Source organism: Labrus mixtus, chromosome 13, assembly GCF_963584025.1.
Source record: "Labrus mixtus chromosome 13, fLabMix1.1, whole genome shotgun sequence".
Lineage (NCBI taxonomy): Eukaryota > Metazoa > Chordata > Actinopteri > Labriformes > Labridae > Labrus > Labrus mixtus.
In genome coordinates this window covers 20,484,355-20,494,354 of record NC_083624.1, presented here as the reverse complement: position 1 = coordinate 20,494,354, position 10,000 = coordinate 20,484,355, and the positions used below count along the sequence as shown (strand labels likewise).

Genomic DNA, 10,000 nt, shown 5'->3' with positions numbered 1-10,000 from the left:
GATGAACCAAGGCAGAAAAGAGAAGAAGAATTAGTACCAAGAAACGCAACATTTATTTATAGACTGTTTAATTTCATTATTTAAAAAAGGAAATGATTCTGAACGGGCAGGGTGAGTTTGTTTGTGTGTGTGTGTGTGTGTGTGTGTGTGTGTGTGTGTGTGTGTGTGTGTGTGCATGCGTGTGTGTGGGTGTGTGCATGTGTGTGTGTCTGTAGTTAGAGACGGGTAGATGAGTTCGCCCCCCCCCCCCCCGATCCTTTGTTTGTGTTGTTGTTATGGTCACCCCCTCCCCCCCAGGACTGATCCAGGTCTCATTGGATCTCTTCTGGTCTGCTGCACGTTCACACAGACTCGTTGGTAATTAAGTCTGTCGACGCATCGAACGATTTGCATTTAACCCAGATTCGAGGAGCGACGAGGAGGACAAGCAGCAATGAGGAGGTGAAGCCATCTTATCTTCTTCCTCACTCCTTCATCCTTCCTCTTCACTCCTTCATCCTCAATCCTTCATCCTCACTCCTTCATCTTCACTCCTTCATCCTCACTCCTTCATCCTCACTCCTTCATCTTTACTCCTTCCTCTTCACTCCTTCATCCTCACTCCTTCATCCTTCATCCTCACTCCTTCATCTTTACTCCTTCCTCCTCACTCCTTCATCCTCACTCCTTCCTCCTCACTCCTTCATCCTCACTCCTTCCTCCTCACTCCTTCATCCTCACTCCTTCATCTTTACTCCTTCATCCTCACTCCTTCATCCTTCATCCTCACTCCTTCATCTTCACTCCTTCATCCTCACTCCTTCATCCTTCATCCTCACTCCTTCATCTTTACTCCTTCCTCTTCACTCCTTCATCCTCACTCCTTCATCCTTCATCCTCACTCCTTCATCTTTACTCCTTCCTCCTCACTCCTTCATCCTCACTCCTTCCTCCTCACTCCTTCATCTTCACTCCTTCCTCCTCACTCCTTCATCCTCACTCCTTCATCCTCACTCCTTCATCCTCACTCCTTCATCTTTACTCCTTCCTCCTCACTCTTTCATCCTCACTCCTTCCTCCTCACTCCTTCATCCTCACTCCTTCCTCCTCACTCCTTCATCTTTACTCCTTCATCCTCACTCCATCCTCCTCTCCTTCCTCCTCACTCCTACTTCTAATATCATGTGTCTTGGACTTCTACTTTTGTTGCCATGGTTTCAAACAGGAATTGGAATCATGTTGTTTCATTTCGTTTTTCAAATCTCAAACTAAAAGCTCTAAAACAGTTATTAAAGAGTTAATGATCATTGTTGTTTATTGATCCTGGTTTCTCTTTAGTTCAGACTCAGAGAGAAACAAAACCCCCATCGGGGTCCAGCCACCCATCATCCTCAAACAACCATGGCCGACAGCTTGAAGTGTAACTCTGCTGAAGCTCTGTTAGCCAACGGGAGAGAAGTGTGGGACAAAGACGCTGTTCCCCCCGACCTCACAGCCATCATCACCCCGGAGGCGACTTCCACTGGGTCACCTCGATGTGCCCCAGAAGGGGGAGGAGGGCGGTAGAGGGGCACTTTCTTTTCCCAGACTCATTAAAGGTCTGGACCTTTGAAGGGGAGGGGGGACTTACCACACTACCTGCTACAGTTTAGCACTAAAGTTTATTCAAAGTTGTTAGCTTAAAGTTCCGCATTAGGTTAACTGTCTTTAGACTGAATTCTATTTTAATTTCATTTACTTTAATTTTTCTGCTAACATTTAATCACGCATGTAGCATTATTTTAATGTGCTCAGTGTTAGCATGAAGTTATCTTTAATACAGACTAGCACATGCTCAAGTGTTAGCATGGAGGCTGCCATGACTCAGCATGAGGTCGCTCACACCTTGTCCTAACATGGCGAGCGAGCATAATTGACAAAATCAGCTTGTTTCAATCCTTTTCTATTGGATTGTCCTAACTGCCTGCGAGGTACGCAGAGCAACACTCAAGTTTTTTCACAACGTTTCAAATGTGCTCTATGTCTCTCTCGTAGACAGACGAGGAACAATGAAGAGGGGGGCTCTCTCTCTCCTCCCTCAGCAGAGCTCCTTAGCTCGTTAGCTTCTTTTACAAAGTGCAGATAGTAGTGCATTAATAATATCCACATCATGATTGAAATGTTGACCTTTGACCTGTGTCAACACCTGAGAAAAACTTTATTCAGATCATGGCGAGCCGTTTATTGACGAGCCTCTGAGTGTTGAGATTTGAATCAACGCTCTTGTGATGTTCCAACACACTGTAAGATGTAACATTTTACCTCAAACTTACAATCAGTTCTAATAGTGATGAGCTAAACAGTTAGCTTGTGGTAGCAGTCAGTGAAGTACTGGGAACACTGGGATTATTCTGAATGAGCCAGTGCAGGTTGAAGTGTCAGCACATACTGTAGAAGCTGGATGATGATGATGATGACGACACTGATTGGTTGTTTGATTTAGACCTGAAAGTGTTTTAAAAACCTATAAAATGAAGCAGAGCGCTGACAGACTCACATGGATGTAGAGGAACATTCAGTCTCATATTATCAGTGACATGATAAGCATGTTAAATGTAAAGAAATGTAAAGGAAATCATGTCACAAACAGCAACTTTAACGTTAAAGAGCTTCCTGTTGTTCTGAGTATGAGCTGTTTTAGCTCTGTGTAGTGTGTTAGCGCTTTGTAGCGTGTTAACGCTGTGTAGCGTGTTAGCGCTGTTGAGCTAGTTAGCTCTGTGTAGCATTTTAGCTCTGTTTAGCGTGTTAGCTGGGTAACAGGAACATGTAAAGATGTTTAACCTCCATGTTTGACCCCGACTGACCCCATTTTTCAGAGCGAGTCATCGATCGACCCGGATACCTCCTGTCACATCATCATCATCATCTCTGCTTCATTCTGTGTGAACTGATCCAGACTGTGACAGTATTCATCTGTGTCACATCGATCTCACACACACACACACACACACACACACACACACACACACACACACACACACACACACACACACACACACACACACACACATTGACCTCCATTCACTGCTCCCTCTGATTGGACACAAAGCCGTCCTTTCAGGTTCATCTCGTCTGATGTAATAAAATTGACACATGGAGTCGCCTGTTACCTAAACTGAGCGCGCTCAGAGCTCTGTCGCCTCCACTCTCTGCAAATGAATCAATTACAGAGCAGGATAATCCTGTTAGGAAGGGGGTTGAATGCATACCTCCCTGTTGGCAGGTGCTGCAGGCAGAGGGGGGGCGGGAGTGGGGCTCTGTGCCGCTCGCCATCTGAGGCGACACAATAAAAGTCCATTCAGGAGGAACAAAACCTGAGCACGTCTCTGTAGATTTACAGCCAGAGCAGGATTTAATCATTTCATCCAGAAATCAAAGAGAGATTTATCTCTATCCTAATCCAACATCTCCACTCTGACACCACCAACCAACACCAAACACCCCCAACACCAAACACCACCAACACCACCAACATCAAACACCACCAACACCACCAACACCAAACACCACCAACACCAAACACCACCAACATCAAACACCACCAACACCAAACACCACCAAAACCACCAACATCACCAACACCAAACACCACCAACATCACCAACACCAAACACCACCAACACTACCAACACCAAACACCACCAACATCAAACACCACCAACACCAAACACCACCAACACCACCAACATCAAACACCACCAACATCAAACACCACCAACACCAAACACCACCAACATCACCAACATCAAACACCACCAACATCAAACACCAAACACCAAACACCACCAACATCAAACACCACCAACACCAAACACCACCAACACTACCAACATCAAACACCACCAACACCAAACACCACCAACACCATCAACATGTAACAACACCAAACACCACCAACATCACCAACACCAAACACCACCAACACCAAACACCACCAACACTACCAACATCAAACACCACCAACACCACCAACATCACCAACACCAAACACCGCCAACATCAAACACCACCCACACCACCAACACCAAACACCACCAACATCTAACATCTAACACCACCACCAACACCACCAACAACAAACACCACTAACACCACCAACACAAAACACCACCAACACCATCAACACCAAACACCACCAACATCAAAACAACAAAAACCAAACACAACCAAACACCACCAAAACCACCAACACCAAACAGCACCAACACCAAACACCACCATCACCACCAAAGACCAAACAACACCAAACACCATCAACATCAAAACAACAACAAACACCACTAACCACCAAACACCATCAACATCAAACACCAACAAACACCACCAAACAACACCAAACACCACCAACACCAAACACCAACAAACACCACCATACCCCACTAAACACCAAAAACCAAACACCACACACCACCAACACCAAACACCAACAAACAAGACCAAACACCACCAACACCAAACACCAAACACCACCAACACCAAACACCACCAACACCATCAACACCAAACACCACCAACATCAAAACAACAAAAACCAAACACAACCAAACACCACCAAAACCACCAACACCAAACACCACCATCACCATCACCACCAAAGACCAAACAACACCAAACACCATCAACATCAAAACAACAACAAACACCACTAACCACCAAAGACCAACAAACACCATCAACATCAAACACCAACAAACACCACCGAACACCACCAACACCAACATACACCACTGAACACCAAAAACCAAACACCACACACCACACACCACCAACACCAAACACCACCAACACCACCAAACACCAACAAACAACACCACACACCACCAACACCAAACACCAACACCAAACACCAACAAACAACACCAAACACCACCAACACCACCAAACACCACCTAAAAGACAACAGCTCCTAATATACACAGTAATAATAATGATTGAAGTTTATTGTTATTACAGGCGGCCATGTGTGAATGGTAAATGGACTTGAGCTTGTATAGCGCTTTTACACCGCAGATCACACCTACACATTCACAAACTGATGGCAGCAGTTGCTATGTAAAGTGACCATCAGAAGTAACTAATCCCATTCATAAACATTCATACACCACCAATGAAGCAGCGGGAGCAAATGTTTTGCACAAGCACACATCGGAACATGTGGCAGCAGGATCTGGGGATCGAACCCCCAACTTCCCGGTGGAGAGACGACCGACCGCCCCTGTGTGACTGCAGATGTTACACATGTCAGAATAAACTCTGTGTCTGTTCACTGATGAGTTATTAATGAAGTAATTGATCCACATCAGCAGTATGTGTCTGTGATACTCTGATAAAGTGTGAGGACGAGCCGCATGTTGAACTGAGCTGTATCATCAGGTAGGACTGTTACTGTTTAAGGCCACACACGGGGGGGGGGGGCTGTGGGAACCAACAATCCTCCTCATTGTTTCGGCGGTGATGCTCCTGGGCACGCTCAGTCTGACACATTCACAAGGTCCAACGTGTCTGGTGGTGGTGGGCGACATTCTGAAGCACCTTGTCAAAAAAACGTTGCAGCGCGGCGAGGAGCGGCCTGGGGGCAATGACAGGGGGGAGGAGGGGTCAGAGACAACAAGATGGAGGGAGGGAAAGGGAGTGAGTGGGACGAAGAGAGAAAGAGAGGAGGGAGGGGGGAACAACTAAAGCCCCTGATTCACCCTCACTCCCGCCTCCCCTTCTTCTCCACGCCATCGGCCCCGGCTCACCCAGACCATTGTGAACCCGGGGGGAAGGAGGGGGTGGTGGAGGTGGTGGTGGTGGGGGGTCAGGAGATAAATGGCCGCATGTTAACCACGTTTGACAGGCCGCACAAAAGAGGACACCTCGGGTCCCATGACGCAACCTGTACATCCCCCCGCCAAGCTCACCACTATCCCCCCAACATCCCCACAGAGGTACACCCTCATTATCATCATCCTCCTTAAAGTCAAGTAAAAACACAGAGGAGTGGCGCATCCGTCTCAGAAAACCATCTTTGATTTCACAGAGTCCATCAGGTTTCAGCTGCTGATCAATAAATTACCTTTGATCAATAAATTATCATTAAACAATAATGTGGCTGCTTAGTTAGTATGTCAGAGTTTTTAAACACACTGAGGACAAACCATGATGATAGAGGACAAACCATGACTTAGCATGTCAGAATTTACAAACACACTGAGGACAAACCATGACTTAGCATGTCAGAGTTTATAAACACAATGAGGACAAACCATGACTTAGCATGTCAGAGTTTTTTAACACACTGAAGACAAACCATGACTTAGCATGTTAGAGGACAAACAATGACTTAGCATGTCAGCGTTTTTAAACACACTGAGGACAAACTGAGGTGTTTTAGTCTATATTGTTTATCCTCTGCTGGGCGGGACACTTACAGAAATTACATTTAGGGATAAATGTAGAGTACACCCACTTCTTCAGGCACCACTACACCCCATACATAGTTTATTTTAAGTTGTTTTTTTAAGTGAGTGTATTTTAGAGTTCTGTCTACCCTAAGGGAACGCTTCAGTACGTCTGAGGAGGATTGAGAACTTTTGACTTCCCTTTTAAGTTGGTGCATGTTGTACTTATTTTTTTACTTTCAGTCAGTTTGAGGAGGAGGACGGTGCATTGTGACACATGTGTGTGAACATCTCAGTGTTCAGCTGTAATAAATCATGAGGACAAAAGCAACAGAATGGAGCGTCTGTCGGTGCTGGGTGGGGGGGATATCTGAGGGGGGGGGATTATTCTCCTCTGCTAACCTTTTCAGCTCGGCCTGTTTCTTTGATGGCTGACAGGACTCACAAAAGCACCTGCCCCATCCCAGAGTGTCCCCCCCTGCCTCCCCCGTGCTCTCCCCCCCTGACCTGACCGGCATTCCTGGCCCACAGGGGGTCCTCCCCATGGCTACCTTTAACCCCCCCCCAACATTAAAACCAAAGTCTGGTAATCCCACAGCAAACACGGCTGTGCAGCTCTGAGGCAGTGCACGAGACTTCTCACAGTCGCTCCTATGAAAGGTGGGCCACTGAAGAAGCTTGTCACCGTGGGAACCAACCAATGCATTATGGGATCGGTGGTGCAGGTCTGAAGGAGTCGGACAGACACCAGGAGCAGGTCAAAGAAAATGTATCTGAACTTAAATGAATAAATAAAATATGTTAAAGAGATTCTCCCCTTCAGACTCCTTCACACAAACAAACACACACACACACACACACATATACACACACAAAGACAGACACACATGCACACACACACACAAAGACAGACACACACAGACACACATGCACACACACACACACACACACACACATATACACACACAAAGACAGACACACACAGACACACATGCACACACACACCACACATACCACACACAAACACAGACACACAAACACATACACACACACACAGGCATACACGCACACAAATACATGCACACACACACACACACACACACACACGTGCACACAGACACAAATACATGCACACACACACATAGACAAACACATGCACACACACACATCACACATATACACACACACGCACATACACACACACACACACACACACACAAACACACACAAACTCACACACACAAACACACACAAACTCACACACAGTATTGTTTCCAATCAAACAAAACTGCCTTCACGCCCGTTTAGCTCAACAAAGATGGCCAACAGCCATAACCTCCATCAGTCTGCAGCTGTCAATCAAACCTGAGAGTGTGAAGACAATTCTACCTCTGACATCATCAAAGCCCCGCCCATCTGAAACACCAATCAGTCAGAGGAGGCGATCTTAAAAAATAACGGTTTGACCTGATTGGTCCTGTGTCTCTGTGTTTCAGGTCTCTGTGTTTCAGGTCTCTGTGTTTCAGGTCTCTGTGTTTCAGGTCCAGTGTCTCTGTGTTTCAGGTCCAGTGTCTCTGTGTTTCAGGTCTCTGTGTTTCAGGTCTCTGTGTTTCAGGTCCAGTGTCTCTGTGTTTCAGGTCCAGTGTCTCTGTGTTTCAGGTCTCTGTGTTTCAGGTCCCGTGTCTCTATGATTCAGGTCCTGTGTCTCTGTGATTCAGGTCCCGTGTCTCTGTGTTTCAGGTCCCATGTCTATGTGATCCAGGTCCCGTGTCTCTGTGTTTCAGGTCCCATGTCTCTGTGATTCAGGTCCTGTGTCTCTGTGTTTCAGGTCCCATGTCTCTGTGATTCAGGTCCTGTGTCTCTGTGATTCAGGTCCTGTGTCTCTGTGATTCAGGTCCCGTGTTTCTGTGTTTCAGGTCCCATGTCTCTGACTTTCAGGTCTCATGTCTCTGAGTTTTGGGTCCGATGTCTTTGAGTTTCAGGTCCCATGTCTCTGACTTTCAGGTCTCATGTCTCTGTGTTTCAGGCCCCATGTCTCTGAGTTTTGGGTCCCATGTCTCTGAGTTTTGGGTCCCATGTCTTTGAGTTTCAGGTCCCATGTCTCTGTGTTTCAGGTCTCATGTCTCTGTGTTTCAGGCCCCATGTCTCTGTGTTTCAGGTCCCATGTCTCTGTGTTTCAGACCCCATGTCTTTGAGTTTCAGACCCCATGTCTCTGTGTTTCAGACCCCATGTCTCTGTGATTCAGGTCCCGTGTCTCTGTGTTTCAGGTCCCATGTCTCTGTGTTTCAGGTCCCATGTCTCTGTATTTCAGGTCCCATGTCTCCTAGTTTCAGGTCAGTGTCTCTGTGCTTCAGGTTTCCTTGTCTCTTTGATTCAGGTTCTGTGTCTCTGACTCATTGACGTAGTGACTTGGTGGTCACGCTGCAGCCCGGGTGGCGGCCTCACGGCAGGCTCAGAGGTGAAGAAGTTCCCCTCAGAGCAGACAGTGAGGAGCAGCTCTGACAGGATGTCAGTTCAGATACCTCACACTCAGAGGTCAGTTCAGCAGGACTCCCCCTGAGGCGGCAGGCTCGCACTGAGCACACTCCTAACACTCATTACTCTAATTGGTGGATCAGTGACCAGGATGTGGAGTGGTCTCAGGGCGGCCAGCTGATCTGATGTGATCTGGCCTGAGGAGGTCTCACTGCGAGGAGCAAGATCCTCCTGAACACCCGAGGTGAAGTCAGTGAACTCTGGGAAGTTTAGTAAGATACGGCAGTGCGTTCAAGTGCAACGTGAACTTGAATATAAACAAAACAAACTTCAGCTCTGACAGAAAGCTCATCGTGAGTCAGAGACCTTTATCAACTTATTTAACTGAAGCCTCAGAAGTCTGAGTCTCTTTGAATGCACCATTTAGGGGAGTGTTTTCTAACTGCCCAGACCTGTACACACCTGGGCACACCTGTACACATTCAATGCTGCTATGAGAGGTTCAGTGACTGCTGGGAAAACAGAATTCTTAATGAACCTGCCTGTTTTTTAAAGGGGCAAAGGCCTGAAGCTGTCGGACAGAGGTAAAGGGGGTGTTCAGGGGGGTTTATCCATTTAAGCATACTCTGGCAGCCTGCACACACACAGATGTCCTGACACCTTAATCCAGCCATCCGTTATCGATTGTTCCGTGTGTGTGTATGTGTGACCTTGCCGCAGGAGCTCAGCCAATCAAGTGAACCATTCCTGTTAGGGTTGGGTCAAAGAGAACGGGACAGAGTGCAGAGAATAACTGTGAACCTCAACAGATTTGAATGTTTCTGACCATTCAGATTACACCTGAACTCGCGTTCACCTGTTCACCTGGTGACCTGTTCACCTACTCTCATGCTGACACGTGCAGGATTTGAAATGTGTCCGTCACACTCAAGCAAACTCCAAAAATGGAAACATTCCAATATACAAACATTTAGTTTTATAGAAGTAGTTTTGTGTACTGTGGAGTTGTAGTTTTTTTTGTTGTATGTGTAGCTGTGGGTCCTGACGTGTGTTTTCATGTTTTCTGCGTCCTCTCTCTGTGACCTCGCTGTGAATCGTCTGTTCAGCCTCACGGCAACTTAAC

General features: G+C 46.7%; 1 protein-coding gene and 1 long non-coding RNA gene across 3 annotated transcripts in view; one reads left to right on the top strand and one right to left on the bottom strand.

Annotated features, from left to right (window-relative positions):
- The window catches only part of zeb2a (zinc finger E-box binding homeobox 2a), a 45,898-nt gene that overhangs the window by 30,200 nt on the left and 5,698 nt on the right, over positions 1–10,000 (bottom strand). The gene's annotated exons all lie outside the window — the stretch shown is intronic.
- On the top strand, positions 7,742–8,063 carry LOC132987203 (uncharacterized). The gene is made up of 3 exons (XR_009675590.1): positions 7,742–7,903; positions 7,949–7,986; positions 8,017–8,063. It is a non-coding gene; the product is annotated as an uncharacterized LOC132987203 (long non-coding RNA).